The sequence below is a fragment of the Alosa alosa genome, chromosome 3 (genome assembly GCF_017589495.1).
Source record: "Alosa alosa isolate M-15738 ecotype Scorff River chromosome 3, AALO_Geno_1.1, whole genome shotgun sequence".
NCBI classification, from domain to species: domain Eukaryota; kingdom Metazoa; phylum Chordata; class Actinopteri; order Clupeiformes; family Clupeidae; genus Alosa; species Alosa alosa.
Window position 1 is genome coordinate 27,084,154 of NC_063191.1, and position 14,782 is coordinate 27,098,935.

Here is a 14,782-nt window from a genome sequence, read left to right on the forward strand (position 1 = left end):
CTTCCATGCTGAGGTGAGGCACATTAATAGTGCCCTTAAAGATGGGAGTAATCATAAATAAATGTCATAAATATATTCAACTCTTACTTGAGCTTGTAGAACTTCATCAGTTTGGTGATGTATTCCCTTTTCCATTTAGGGACAGTGTCTGGAGAACAGATACAGACTTTTTTACATGTCTAAGTTATTTTTTTCGTGATTGACCCACACACCTTCGTTGATGGACTATATATACTCACCTTCCGTGATTGACTCAATGTGTAGATGGAGAGGTGAGCATAACTAATACAAGGGGTTTGGCACCTTCATTCAAATAGCAATTTATTATAACACCAGTGGATGAAACAGTTATGTGAGATTATGTGAACTTGTTAGACCCATAGTGTCAACAACAACCCAAAACCTGGTATTTCACAGCTATCCTGGCAACCCAAAATACTGGAAGAATTGCATTGCCACTGTGTATATCAAGTTGAATCTGAAGACATTTACATTAATTGCTTACCGGTACTTGTTGGTTTTACTGTGTGTTGGGCTATGTCCATCTTCCCTTTCTTCCATCTCTCAATATCTCTCTCAGAAATCAACACTAGACAACCAAAATCACAGGAAACGAGAGCAGCCAATGTTACTTACCCTACATTGTTACTACTCTCAACTATTGCTTCTTTTGAGCATGGTTTACCTGGTGCCTCTTTGATGACAGATGAGATGTCCTCTTCGGCAAGAACTGTAATTTTTTCTGCTCTGTCCAGTCTTTGTAGGAGTTGCATCTCTGTGAAGACATCATTTATCTCAGACCCGAATGTATGAAATGTATGAAAATGAAACAATTGAATACAGTAACATACTTAACTACCACCACTGACTTTTAAACATTTTTACTGAGAACATCTTATACGGTGAACAAACCCATGTCAGTTGATTTCCTTCGACCGTAATGGAGAAGCCCATCTGTGAGCAAGTCCAGAGATGGGGTCATCTCCTTTGTGACCCTAGCAAACCGTCGAAGGAAGGACCACAGCCTCTCCATTCCCTCCCCATCTGTAAGACCATACCCGTCAAGACGTCTGGTGCTGTACTTGACTTCGGACTGACTGACACTTTTGAACGGTGGTAGTTTTTAGTCAAGTCAAGTCAGGTCAATTTTATTTAGTATAGCGCATTTAACATGCACAGAGAGCAACCCAAAGCGCTCCACATACAAGACATTGACACAAAACAAAAGACAATAAGACAAAAGATGCTTCCATGTTCTGAGTGTGGCCCAATAACCAGGACTGTGTTAGCCTATAGCCTACCTCCTTTAGTAGCCAAGGCTAAGCCATAAAAGCGTGACCCCAGATCTAACCAGTTTTGCAAATGCACAAATCATAATACCAAATGCATGTGTGCAACACAAGGCAACTAACACTAACAAACTAACACATCTCACCACCTTTCCCGATTTAAATTCTTTGTTTTAGCCCGTCCCTGCTCGGTAATTTCCGTTTCTGGTTGGATTCTGGGATCCCAATGTGTTTGTATCGTGGTCAACCATGTGAATCGATGATAACAGCCTTCTGAACCTGCTAGAAGGTGTAGATGGCCCCTTCTAACCCATAACTATGAGGCTGATTACGATTGATAACGCCCATTCAATCGAGTGATAACGTTCGAAGCGGGTGAATACTGTATAGTATGCCAGAATGTGTCTGACCACACTGTTAGAAACAGACTTCATGAGGGTGGCCTGAGGGCCTCTAGAGGGACCTGTGCTCACTGCCCAGCACCATAGAGCTCAATTGGCATTTGCCATAGAATACAAAATTGGCAGGTCTGCCACTAGCGCCCTGTGCTTTTTACAGATGAGAGCAAGTTTATCCTGAGCACATGTAACAGACGTGAAAGGGTTTGGAGATGTCGTGGAGAACGTTGTGATGCCTGCAACATCATTCAGCAGGAGCGGTTTGGTGGTGGGTCAGTGATGGTCTAGGGAGGCATATATGCTTGGAGGGATACAGAGACCTCTACAGGCAAGACAACGGCACCCTCACTGCTCTTAAGTATTGGGATGCAGGGCTTAAATTTCATTCTTGGGATTGCGGGATTGTAATTTGGGTATCATAATCGCGAGAAATTCCCGCATAATTTGTTCTGATGACGTTAAGTCCCGACTCTACCCATCATAATGCAGAAATTTTGCCGCCATACACTTTTACAGCCTGTCTTGATGACATTTATTGTATCTAATGACATAGAAAACATAATGATTTGCATACACATACCGCACTATGCACAACTTTTATTCACTAGCGACTACAGCCTAAAACCGTCTTGACAATTACCCATAAAACCTACACACCACATTAAAGATATGCCTTAAAGATATGCCTGTTATAGGTTAAACATCAATATGAGGCATTCAAATTACTAAATATGTTTAGCTAGTAGTAATTACTAGTAAAATGCTATACTTTAAAAATGCATTATTAAATAAATACACTCTATATGAATTCAAAAAATATATGATAGAAACATATCACATAAGCTATCATTTTCAGTGTGTGTTTGTGTGTGTGGAGAGAGTCAAGCAGAATCTAGGATGTCCACTGTTGTGAATGATCCCACTACAGTATATATTACTGATGACATCAGGGTGGTGGGGGCCCCAAAATCAAACACTTTTTTAAAAAAAGTATCGAAGTATTGACTTGGTATCAGAATCGACCCCCCCCCCCAAATTGTGTAAATCCCCTACATGAATAACCTAAGGGGCTTAATTCCCCATTTTGAAAAATGAATTTTAAGCCCTGGGATGGAATCTTCAGAACCATTGTCCGACCTTATACTGGTGCAGTGGGCCCTGGGTTCCTCCTGGTGCACAACAATGGCAATGACGAACTCCTGAGTACCATTTTGAGTTTCTGTGATGAAAGTTAGGCAAAATGGACTAGCCTACCGCATCATTTTTCACTTTGATTTTCGAGGGGTCTATGAATTCAACCCTCTGTATAGGTTGATCCTTTTCATTTCCAAAAAAATGATGTGGCATCCTTTCATTACTAATGACTAGTGACACCTATGTAGTCACAAAGCCAGAACTGAGAGACTCAGGAGAAGTTTTTATCCCCAGGCCATCCGAACTCTGAACTCACACTAGACTGACTTTGCACTCATTCACTCCTCAGCACTCATGACCCCCTGCCCCCACTCACACACACCTACATTTTTAGCACTTTTACATCCCTCTCCCTATGCTACAGACCTTTTATTTATTTTCTTATTCAATCACACGTCAAAACACACACACACACACACACACATATCTGACTTTCTCCAACTTTTGCATCTCCATAGAACTTTTTATTTATTATTTTTGATTTCTCCTCCATCTATCTACCCATGTCCTTGATTGCCTAGCCTTTCTGACCCCCCCCCCCCATCCCCAACACACACACAAAAAACACACACACTTACATCATCACTGTCATCACCTCACATACATACAGCACACTGCTTGCTACAGTAAGCCTCCTCTACATACTTGCTGCACACTGCCCCCCCTCCCCCCCACATACACAGCACATTGTCTTCAGGATCTTCTCCAACACACATCCTCTACATACTTACAGCACACTGCCCCCACCTACCCACACACACACACACAGTCACTCCTCCACTCCCCTCCTGCCCACACACACATCTTCACTGTCATCACTCACATACATCATACATACAGTACTCTGCTTGCAATAGTAAGTCCCTTCACCATACTTGCAGTACACTGCCCCCCCCACATACACAGCACATTATTTCATCAGGAAGCTTCTCCAACACACATATTGCACACTGCCCTCTCCCCACATATACAGCACACTATCCCATCTCCCTTGTCATCCTCCCAACACACACACCAAGACCCCTGGCAGTTGGGTTAGCCCCTTGAGCCGTGGATCTGCCCAAGGTTTCTTCCTTGGAAAGGGAGTTTTTCCTTGCCCCCAGGAGCGCAGGAGGCACGGGGGACGTGGGGGATATGTCCCACGCAGTGCTGAAGAGACAGCCGTCGTCCCCCTCACTTTTGATAAGGAAAAAAAGCCTTATAGGTACGTTAAATAAATAATAACATATAGGATTTGCGCTAACTGTAAAACTCCCCATTAACAGCATATCATCATTAACCACAGCCATCTACAGTACTGTAAGACTGCACAATCTCATATTCACTCTGTTGGATATCTGAAGCCAGTTTGTCTACTAACAATCATAAAATAATCCAGGCTACTTGCTTAGCATAAATCATTTATCGTCATCTTTATTTGAGGCAGGCTGGTATTCGAGGCAGGCTTTAGACATGCATTTTCGCTTTGGAGCGCATGCATACCAGTAGGGCTATCAAAAGCATTTTCGGTTTGGTTTGGGATTTAATGTACTTTTGGACTGTTTGATTATATTGCTAAATGTTGGGACTGATGGGCACTGAAATCTGGAAGATATTTGATGGTTCACTGTTAAGTTTCATGCAGTTGAAAAAGTGTCGGGATTTCCACTGCTGTTTATTGCGAAACAAGGCAGCCCTTCATTGAATAGGGGAAGTGCTGTAATGGAAACCTTTTTGCGTAGCCAAGTAGCCTAAATTGAGTTATTGTTTAATTATGCATGATTTAGTCTGTTTTTTAAAAATAAAATTCGTAGGCTGTAATGCCTTGAGTCGCAACAATTGTGTTTAAATGTAGTAGGCTTCAGCCTCTGGCAATTAGCTTCGAAGGGGCGGCAAGAGAATGAGCTTGAGAACGTGTGTTGGAGACCCATGGTAGGAAAATGACTTTTCTTTGCCAACCGTAGGCTATTAATCCAACCAACATAATACAATACAATACAACAAATAATAAAATATTAAGAAGAGGTTATTTCATTGACTTAAATCGAACAATGTCTTCTAGTGGACTGATGGCAATTGTTGGTATGGTAGGCAATTGTTACCCCGTCTTGTATATGGGAACCTGCCTTTATTTGTCCTGCTATAAATAGAATCAATCCCGGGCATAATTTGAGGATTTATGGTAGCCTAGTGCTCAACTCCTCCTGCTCAACATGATGTTAGCTGTTATGTTTATGATAACAAACTCAACTAGCCTACTTATCAACTCGTTTTTACGAGCCTAACTATAAAATACAAGTCTATCAACGTTTTTGTTCTAAGACATTTATTTCAAACATAATTTCAAGACACAAATTGGATACTTCAGTTATCTTGGTGCATAAATCCCAGAAAGTAGGCTACCACACCCCAGAGTGATGGGCCTAGCGTTCTTATGCGTTCAGTGTGGGGTATAAACAAGCTGAGAATTTAGAATTTAATTTTCTGCCTGTCACAGACGTGGGGAGCTCTTTGAAGCTTGGGATAATGTGATACAGTCACTACAGTAACAGTATTTTATTTTACTTCTTATGTAATTTTTTTTTTTTTTCAATTTTATAAATGATTTGTTTAAATGCTGTTTGAACAAACAGTTGATTATATAGGCTATCTGTGTGTTCTGGACTGGTAACTTGTTAAGCCAACACTTGTTAAGTTCTAACGTTGCATAAATATTAACTGCAAACACACAGTGGAGAGTTGATTTGCTATTTGATCATGTAGTCTATGTTTGGATCATAGGCATGATGATTCATTCATGGCTTCATAAAATATCAACATCCCATGTTGCTTTTTTCTACCATTAGCCCAAGTAGTGACCAGTATTCTACCATTGGCCCAAGTAGTGAAAACAATTGTTTGAAAACAATCAATGGTATTATCTTAATATTCTGGAAAGTTTAAAATATGATGGTCGAAAGTGGGCCAGAGGTGGCAATCCGATATCTGGAAATCTGATCTCACTATGGGTTTGTGTTCACAATTTGTTTGGTCCCCCTCACTTTCAAAATATCTCCTGCGCCCCTGCTTGCCCCTGTTGCCCCCTGTTGCTCCCAATTGGGTGCCACTCCCCCTTTCTGTTGGTGCCCCCCCAGTCCCCCCAACACACACACCCACCTTTCTTATGCAGGTTTCTTCCTTGGTAAGGGAGTTTTTCCTTGCCCCTGTTGCTCTTAGGTGCTCCTTGTTGGTGCCCCAGCTTAATCCTATTAAAGCCCTTGCTTCTACTAAACCCCTTCTACTTTTTACCCCCATAAATGCACAAATAGGCTGGCACCAGACATAATTTCACTGCATTTCTTACTTCCAGTAACTATATGCATGTGACAATAAACTTCCTTGTATCCTTGTAATGCATACCCAGTCCATGTCAGTATAGATATCCAGCATGATGTTTTTTCCCATTGAGATGTGTTCCTTTAATGTGTGTGTGTGTGTGTGTGTGTGTGTGTGTGTGAAATCCAAACGACCTGTAGTTTTTGCATTTAGATCTGCCAAAATGTTGGACTTTTTTCTAGCGACCTTGACCTACTCCATGATGTTGACAGTTGATAGTAATATTAATGTGGGGCAGCCGTGGCCTACTGGTTAGCACTTCTGACTTGTAACCGGAGGGTTGCCTGAAGTGCCCTTGAGCGAGGCACCTAAGGGCTGTGATATGGTCCCGCGTCTGCGGCACTGGTGAGTGCGTAACGAGAAATGCGTTATTTTTACGGCATGCGTCACGTTTTTGAGTCGACCGAAATTTAAGACCGCGCGTCACTTTGATGCGTAGACTGTGCATGTGTGAAACGGAACTGCTGTAAACACTCCCCTCCAGTAGGTGGACCACATAGAAGAACAACACTTAAAACCTAGAAACAAACCTAGACAGAAGAAGACTTGTTTTGGTTACCATAATGACGATGGAGCAGAGCGCCTGTCCTCAGCTTGCCTGGCTATCAAGTTACGTGAAACACCACGACATGGAGTCAACTTCGACCGATGTAAAGCCACAATCCACAGATACATTCTTTAACATTATCTTTAACGGTTACTTTGCCATCAATGGTGTAGAACCCAAATTATTTCAAGACACCACATTTTAGATGAGTTGGGGACGTAATTGTCCATTCACATTGGCCGTTCTGTGCATTATCTTTCATTTTCGAAACAGGGTGGCTGCATGGGCTCTGGCTCCAGTCATTATTGTGGCTACTGGCTATTATTGGCTTGATTTGGTCATGAGCCCTGGATCATAGAGCACTGGATGAGATGGCAAACAATAAAATAAAAAAACAAATAGACTCATAGACTGTAGAAATGCGCTACACATGGCACTAAAACTTGAATAGTTTATTTATAGTTCGACTACGGATATTTCACGTCATGTTCAAATAAAAAGTGACAGCCCTAAGCCGACTCCCTGCATAGAGAGCTGACATGACTTTGGATTACAGTAAATGCATCTTTTAAAAATGAGCGTAGCCTAGCACCTATTACTGAACAATGCTGAAATGAAATCGCAAAACCCAGAGCCTAAAAGGTATCTATCTACAAAGCTCTGGCGAAACCCAGTAACACTTGTTGATCAAGATGCATTCTCGCCTGTTTCGTATATAATGCGTTTTCAATGATGATAATGATAATAATAAAAGGAATGTAGCCTACCTCTCCCAGGTGCACTCATTATCACCTACTCCTGAACAATGCTGAACTCAATCTCAAAACTCACCTGTCAACACCGGATAATGCGTTATCATAATAATATTTGAAGGAATGTAACCTAGGCTACCTCTCGCTCTAGATGCACCCATTATCACAGTGAGATATTAACACATTATGAACACAAAGAGTAGTTAGGCTACTTCAAAACTTTTATTGACACGTCATAATTACAGGTTTTTGGTTCATACTTTTTTGTATGAGGCAGGTGTGAACACTCAATACAAATTTAATTGAGGACATCTGTACGCACAACTAGGGTTGGGTATCGTTTCAATTTGAACGATTCCAATTCCGATTTCTTATTTCGATTCCGGTTCCTAACGATTCTCGATTCCGATTTTTTTAAGGGCAGGGTCAAAAAAAGTTTAGGATATTTTAAATGAGCTAGCTAACCAACAGTCTTTCTCAGGGTATCTGCACATTTTCCAAGTGCAAGTTTAAAGACTTTTTAAGACCTTTTCAAGACATCTAAATGAAAATTAAGACTATACCACGACAAAAAGATATATATGACTGTTTATGCAATAGTTTTGTTTTCCTACTAATTTTAACCCCCACCCCATTTTGGATGTGTGTGAATTACCTTCACAGCTATAAATGCGCAATTTTAGGGTCTGGGCTGCTTGCTTTTGAAGCTGGCTGTACATATTTGGTTTTGCTTAATGCTGAGGCTGACTGTTCTTCACCTGTGTCTGTAGTAGCCTAGGGCTACTTGCCAAAGACATGTGCACTGGACTGGATTCCCTTCAGTATTTTTTTCAAAGTTAGACTAAGCTATTTACATATTTTAATAAGCCTACTTTATATAATTAACTATGCAAACAGATCAACTTAACATATGCAGCATTTTCTCCTGATTGCGAAGCACTGCACATAATTTGATCAGCAGTCTTCGGCATCCATAGTTTGTGAAACGATGCTGCGTCCGAGCAAAGACTTTAGATGCCAAGCGCAACTCCAAAAAGGAGAACAAATGAGCTTCTGGCTTGAGGCTGTGCCGGACGCCGGACAGGGCTTTTAAAATCCATAGGCTATGTCCGGCCTAAATTCGAACATATGGCCAACCTATCGCTAACTGGCTTACCAACTCTTTCTCCCGCTCATTCTACCATAGGCTCTCTCATTCCACGTAGGCTACCTGTCCATCTCTCAGGCCTCAACTACACCACGAAAACGTCAGGCATATTATTTTGTACATAGGCCTACTGTATTATTACCGTTTTCACACCTTTAACCAAACCCGTGAAAAACATCTTCACTCTGCAACCACTACACTTCCTCCCGTAGCCTAATAGCCTAGTCACTTATACAATTGCGTTTTAAATACACAAAACTGGATGGAGACATCACTCGCTCTCTTGCACTCGCTGGCTTTTGAACTTTTGAACGATTCCGGGAAAATCGCAAAGATAGTCCCGGTTCCAACCAATACTCGATATTCGATTACCCAAGCCTACGCACAACTCTTTTTTTACCATGTGTGGCAAGAGTGGTATTTTTAGGTAGCCTGACTACGCCACTCTGGGAATTTCACCCAGAGAAATATTGATTTAATTGTAACAGGGTGAGTATGGCACACAAGTTCGTTTACTCAGCAGGCAAGAGACGTGGTTCCATCCATAAAAGGATGTTTATTTGAACAAAGGAGCAATGGCACAAAACAATAAAATTGACACAAGACAAATGAGATCCACACACAAACAAATGACAGGTACAGGGGAAGGATATCGGGGCTGAGGCTTACCGGCGGGGAGAGAGAGGTCACCATAGGCCAGGAGGGATCCTGGGAAACCACTCACACGTGCCCACCCACACACACGCACACGGCAAGAAGGATACCCATCCACGAGCACACGTGATCACAGCACACAAGAAGAGGACACCACCACCTCAGGAGAGCAGCTACTCTCCCCACTTTTAGGCCCCCAGCTCCTAAGAAGAGACAAGACGGGAATTAACAATAGACCAGGACAAGCGCACACACTCACAGGCACACACAGACACCGACACACACACACACACACACACCAAAAAAAAACTAAAACTAACTAACTAAGTGGCCTCCCACCAGTGTATAAACCAAAATAAAGAAATATAAGACAAAAACACACAATTCACCACATACACTATACTAAGTATGCTTATGCGCCGAAGCAACGCTAACGAGAAGCAGGAAACAGCGAGCAGTTTGCAGGGGGGACACACGATCATACAGCAAAGCAGCAGTGAGCTAGCCCAGGCGGCGGTAGTTGCCAACGCAGGCCTGTGATTGCAAATAGGCAGCAGCTCGCCACTCGGAGCCAGACAATGATCTTTAGCAGTTCGTCTTTCCTAGTGTGGTTGGCGGAGAGAACCATATATTTCGCCAGAGGAGTGAGGCAAAGACTGACGGGCGGCAACCAGGCAGGAGGAGGCGTAACGGGAAGTGGCAAAGGCAAGAGTCCAGGCGTTTTCCTAAGCGAACTCAACCTATCATTTTATAGTGTGACCAGGTAAACCAATTGGCTAGCCAATTACAAAGGGACTCCACCCATTAATCCTGCTACACATTGCACTGCTGTGTTTAGAAAAATTTCTTTACTTTGTATCGCCCTCGCGGCACCGAGTCAGCTTATTATTAGGCAGCTATAAGTAGCCTAATAAGCAAGTAAGCTATAAGCCAGTCTCTCAGCTATACCAACAGGTATGCTGTGTGTGTTCTGGTGGATGATAAATGGAGCGATGCGATGGGCCAACTTATCAAACTTCCCAGCAGACAGGCGAACGTACTCGTGGTGCTTCTCCCCATCTAACAGCCGCATCTTTTGCACATACGTGTGGAACACTCCTTCACTAGCTCTACCTTCGTTCAGTGCTCGCACATCCCACATTCTTCTTTTCTTCAGGCGTTTCAGGCTTCTTTGGTGGTTGTGTCCTACTTTCAGGCTCGACGTAGGCTACCGCCTCCAGTTGGTGGGGCAGAGTATCACAGTTAATCCGTAGTGCGCAGGCGCTAACCTTAATGATCTAGGGCGCATTCAGGACAACAGAAATTGAAGTATGCCTCATGTATGCGTCAAAAATGACGCATGTCTTTGACACACACAAATGTGAGGGAGGAGTATACCATTTCCCTCACTGCTCCCCGAGCGCCGCTGTTTCAGGCAGCTTACTGCGTCGGGATTAGTGTGTGCTTCACCTCACTGTGTGTTCACTGTTTGCTGAGTGTGTTTCACTAATTCACGAATTGGGATAAATGCAGAGACCAAATTTCCCTTATGGGATCAAAAGAGTATATATACTTATACTTACTTATACTTAATGTTATAAATGAACTGCACATGCTTGGAAACATGGAAATGCATGTTTAGTTTACATTTCTATCACATTTAGATCCAAAGATACCCCCTTTCTAATTTCGTCCATTGACGTTTCATAATATAGAGGTCAACGACCTCTAGCTGACCTCAGAGATCAAACTGAGAATGGCTCCACATCTTATATCTTATCAAGCGTATGTCATCAAGAACAAACCCTGAAAGTTTCATGCTCTTGTCATTTTGTGCACAATTGTTATGCTTAACAGCTCCACTACTATGGTACTATTTGGTATTACAGTGGCCAAATTTGACAATAATCTTATTTTTAAGTATTTAAATATTTTAGGGACTTGTTCATGACTAGTATGTGTGAGGAATTACACTGATTTATGGTGAAATATGTAATTATATTAGTTGTTAGTATTCAACCCTTTTCCACCAAAGACCATATTTTTCAGCCATTTTGAAAAATGGCCGCCTTGGCCCTAAAGGGGTCAAATCTGAGGCGCCTACAATCCTAAATCTGATCAGACCCCCTTTGAAACTTTCTCTACCAATTTTGATGCGTTAATCACAAAGTGATCTAAAATTTGGGTAGCCCAGACTGTCCTGAAAAAGGAAGATATAGCATGTGATAAATGACCATTCCAATGTCTAAGATAACTACAGTATCTTATCTTAGATTACAACAGCTCAATATGATTATCTCAACAACACTGGTGACCACTTCTGCATAATTTTAATGGAGTGCAGAAATGTACAGTATTTTTGACCATTTCTGAACTGTGAAACTCAGCAAACATGCTACGTGGTTGTGAACTTGCAGTATAATCATAAATATCAATGTGATTGGTAAGGCTGGACCAATGATTAGCAGTGACGGACTGGACGGTCTGGCATTTGGGCAGATGCCAAAGGGCCGCGGCCTCTCGTGGGCCGTTTGGGCTGGCCAATCACGGGGCGGCATGCTTGTTGGGTTTGCGCGGCCCCTTCATTGCAAGGCCGGTTCCACATTATCTCTCAGCCCACTATCAAGCATCAGTAGTGTTAAATGGCTTCATATCAGCCATTTATCTCTAACGCCCTCTTCCTCCTATGCAGTGGGAAACTGATCAGTATTTATACCAGATATGAGTCTCTATAGTACAGTCATGGTGACCCCTCAATATTTACATCAGTCTACATTCTTTTTGTAGCCTTATTCAATCAAATGTTTAAAAAGTGCATTGTGCATAAATATGCCTGTATCTTTATTGTATTATTGGTTTACAAAAGTTATATGAAGCAATGACTTCTGGAAATTTCAAAACCGAATCGTCTACTTCCTTCAGCAGCGGGGAACTGTATGCCGATCTAGCATGCCTTGATCCTCTGAATTTTCCCCCTTATAAAACTAATAAACTGCCCCAAATGCCCCATAAGTGAATGTCTGCTTAACCCTCACAAGCCACAGTGGGCTATAGTTAGACAAGATGCGGTTACTGAATAAAACGGCCCGATTTAGTCAAATAGGGTGTCATATTTCGATTCGACTTCCACTCCACTAGATGGCAGACATGTCATACGTCATCCCCGTTGCTTTAAACAAAACTTTCTAGCTACAGGCGCATTGAATCAGTGCATGAAATACCGAGCTAGTGTCGCATGAGCCCACTTTGTCAGAGCCGATATTGTCAACGCTGCAATATTTGCATTAGATTATCGCCTAATGGCATCAAAAAAGTTTACCTGAAATGAAGTGTTGGGTCTTCTATTCAAGGGACCCTGATTCTGAAGGGGAATATCTGCCTTCAGAAAATGACGGTGATTCGTTTAGTGAGGCTTCAGATGCGTCCCTACCTTGCAATGATGCAAGGTGCTCGAAGTGCTCATAGGACAGTTAGGGGGCGTAGTGGCAGTGTGGGGGTCGCCAATGAGAATGACAGTAGGCCTAGTCCGAGCTGGCCAATTCTCTCCACTTTCGGTAGCGCCAAGGCAGATCTGGCCATGCTGCTCGCATGGTGGAGGTGGTGACACGCTCTCTCCCTCTCCCACACACATACACACACATTAGGTCATGCATAGTCTATCACAAGATGATGGGAATGCCGGCCCTGTATGGATAGGGATAGGGAGTCATTATCTCTACAGCAAAAGGCCTGCTACATAAAAAAAAAAAAGTCAGCCATTTAGTAATAATTTACACTGTTGATTTGCTATCTACTTCCCTGATCATTTAGGACATACAGTACACTATGTGTTCCTTTTTGTGTGTTCATGTCCTTGTGATGTGTGTGTCTTTGTCAGCTAAGGAAAAAACAAAAAACATCAACAAAAACAACAAAAAAAAAAAAATACTAACATTGTCTCTTGTCTTGTCTCATCATCTCCCCTGATCTGTGCCTTGCCGTGGCAAATGAGCTTTTGAACTAAACAGGTCTTGTCTACTTGTGTTTGTGTGTCATCTGAATAATATATATGTGCCCCATACATGGAATCAGAGTGCCTACTGTATGTAGTAAATGGAAAATCTCTACAGCAAAGGCCAGTCTACCGCTACATGCATTTGGTTTGTTTCTGCCATTTATTAGTAATGATTTACACAGTTTGTTCACTACTTACTATTTACCTGAGCATTCAGTATTGTGCAATATAGCATACAGAAGGTGAGGGACATTTTGGGGGAAAGAAGTGGTGCATTTTATCATTCAAACATGCGACTTTTCATGAAAATTCTATAATCCAAGATGGCCGTCACCATATGACGTCATAATATGCAAATTAGATATAAACATTTAATCTCTACATAAACTTTGGGTCATCCTTAATATTTCTCTAATTTACAGAAAGTCTCTATCTCTTATCACTTTTAAGATATAGCCTTTTGAAATGAAGATGTCAAAATTGATCGTTTCGGAAAAAAACCTCTGGCGCCTAAAGGGTTAAATTTAGTGAAGATGCTACGGTCGAAAATCTACAGTCGGAATTGACACACCTCGCTTTACGCACTGGGACAGTCTGAAATCATAAACTATCTGAAAACAGGGCTTTAAGTGTAAAATACCGAACTTGTCCTTTAAGGCTAATATTCAATTGTTTACAACTGTAACTGACTCCAGGTGGATGTCGGAAGGCAACTGCAAGTTCCACAATGTATTGCTGTGACTGCTAATTATGATGCCAATTACACAATGTTGTATTTATCTGGAAATAAATTGTTCATATAAAGGCTTTAGATGTAAAATTATTCGCTATCGAAGTGAGGCCTTGCAACCATATGGCAAGTTGCATTTCAAGTTAGCTCTGGGATAGCAAAAGTCAAAGTTCACCGTCTTAATGTACTGAAAATCACAGGACCCACTCGAAGGCAGAGGACAAGTGTGTAGAGCAAAACATCTGCATTTCAGATTTTTTCGTCCCCACAAATCTGAACAGGTGTGATAATTAAAAATTCCCATATTATTTTCCCATAGGAAAAATCGCAAGATACCTGATCTCTTTGTATGGCCAAAGATGGTAGCTTTTTTTGTAAACGAACCTCAGAGGCCTATTGTTTCCTGCACTGTGTTCACCTCTCGTTCCTTGTCCATCTGTGTCTTGTTGTCTTAGCCTATCCCTGTGTATGAACCCCTAGTTTTGTTCAGTCCCTTACTGCACCTTATATCACTGTGTTATCCTGGTTTCCCATTTACCAACATTACTAGATGCACAGCCACTGGGTAAAAGACGTTCAGTGGCCTCGTCTGCTATAACCTAGAATTGGCATAGTTTGTATACTCATGTTGTCTCAATAATAATTAGGTTTCATCTCAGAGTTTGTCTTTCATTTGCATTATTAGTATGCCGTAACCTCCACCTATTTTTTTATGAAGGCATGCATTCCTTTGCATAGAGACCC

The 14,782-nt window shown here is 41.8% G+C and overlaps 1 long non-coding RNA gene across 1 annotated transcript; it reads right to left on the bottom strand.

Annotated features, from left to right (window-relative positions):
- Window positions 1-505: 505 nt before the first annotated feature.
- LOC125292564 lies at window positions 506-971 on the bottom strand. The gene is made up of 3 exons (XR_007193223.1): window positions 913-971; window positions 686-775; window positions 506-589 (listed from the first exon to the last, which is right to left on the bottom strand). It is a non-coding gene; the product is annotated as an uncharacterized LOC125292564 (long non-coding RNA).
- Window positions 972-14,782: the final 13,811 nt, after the last annotated feature.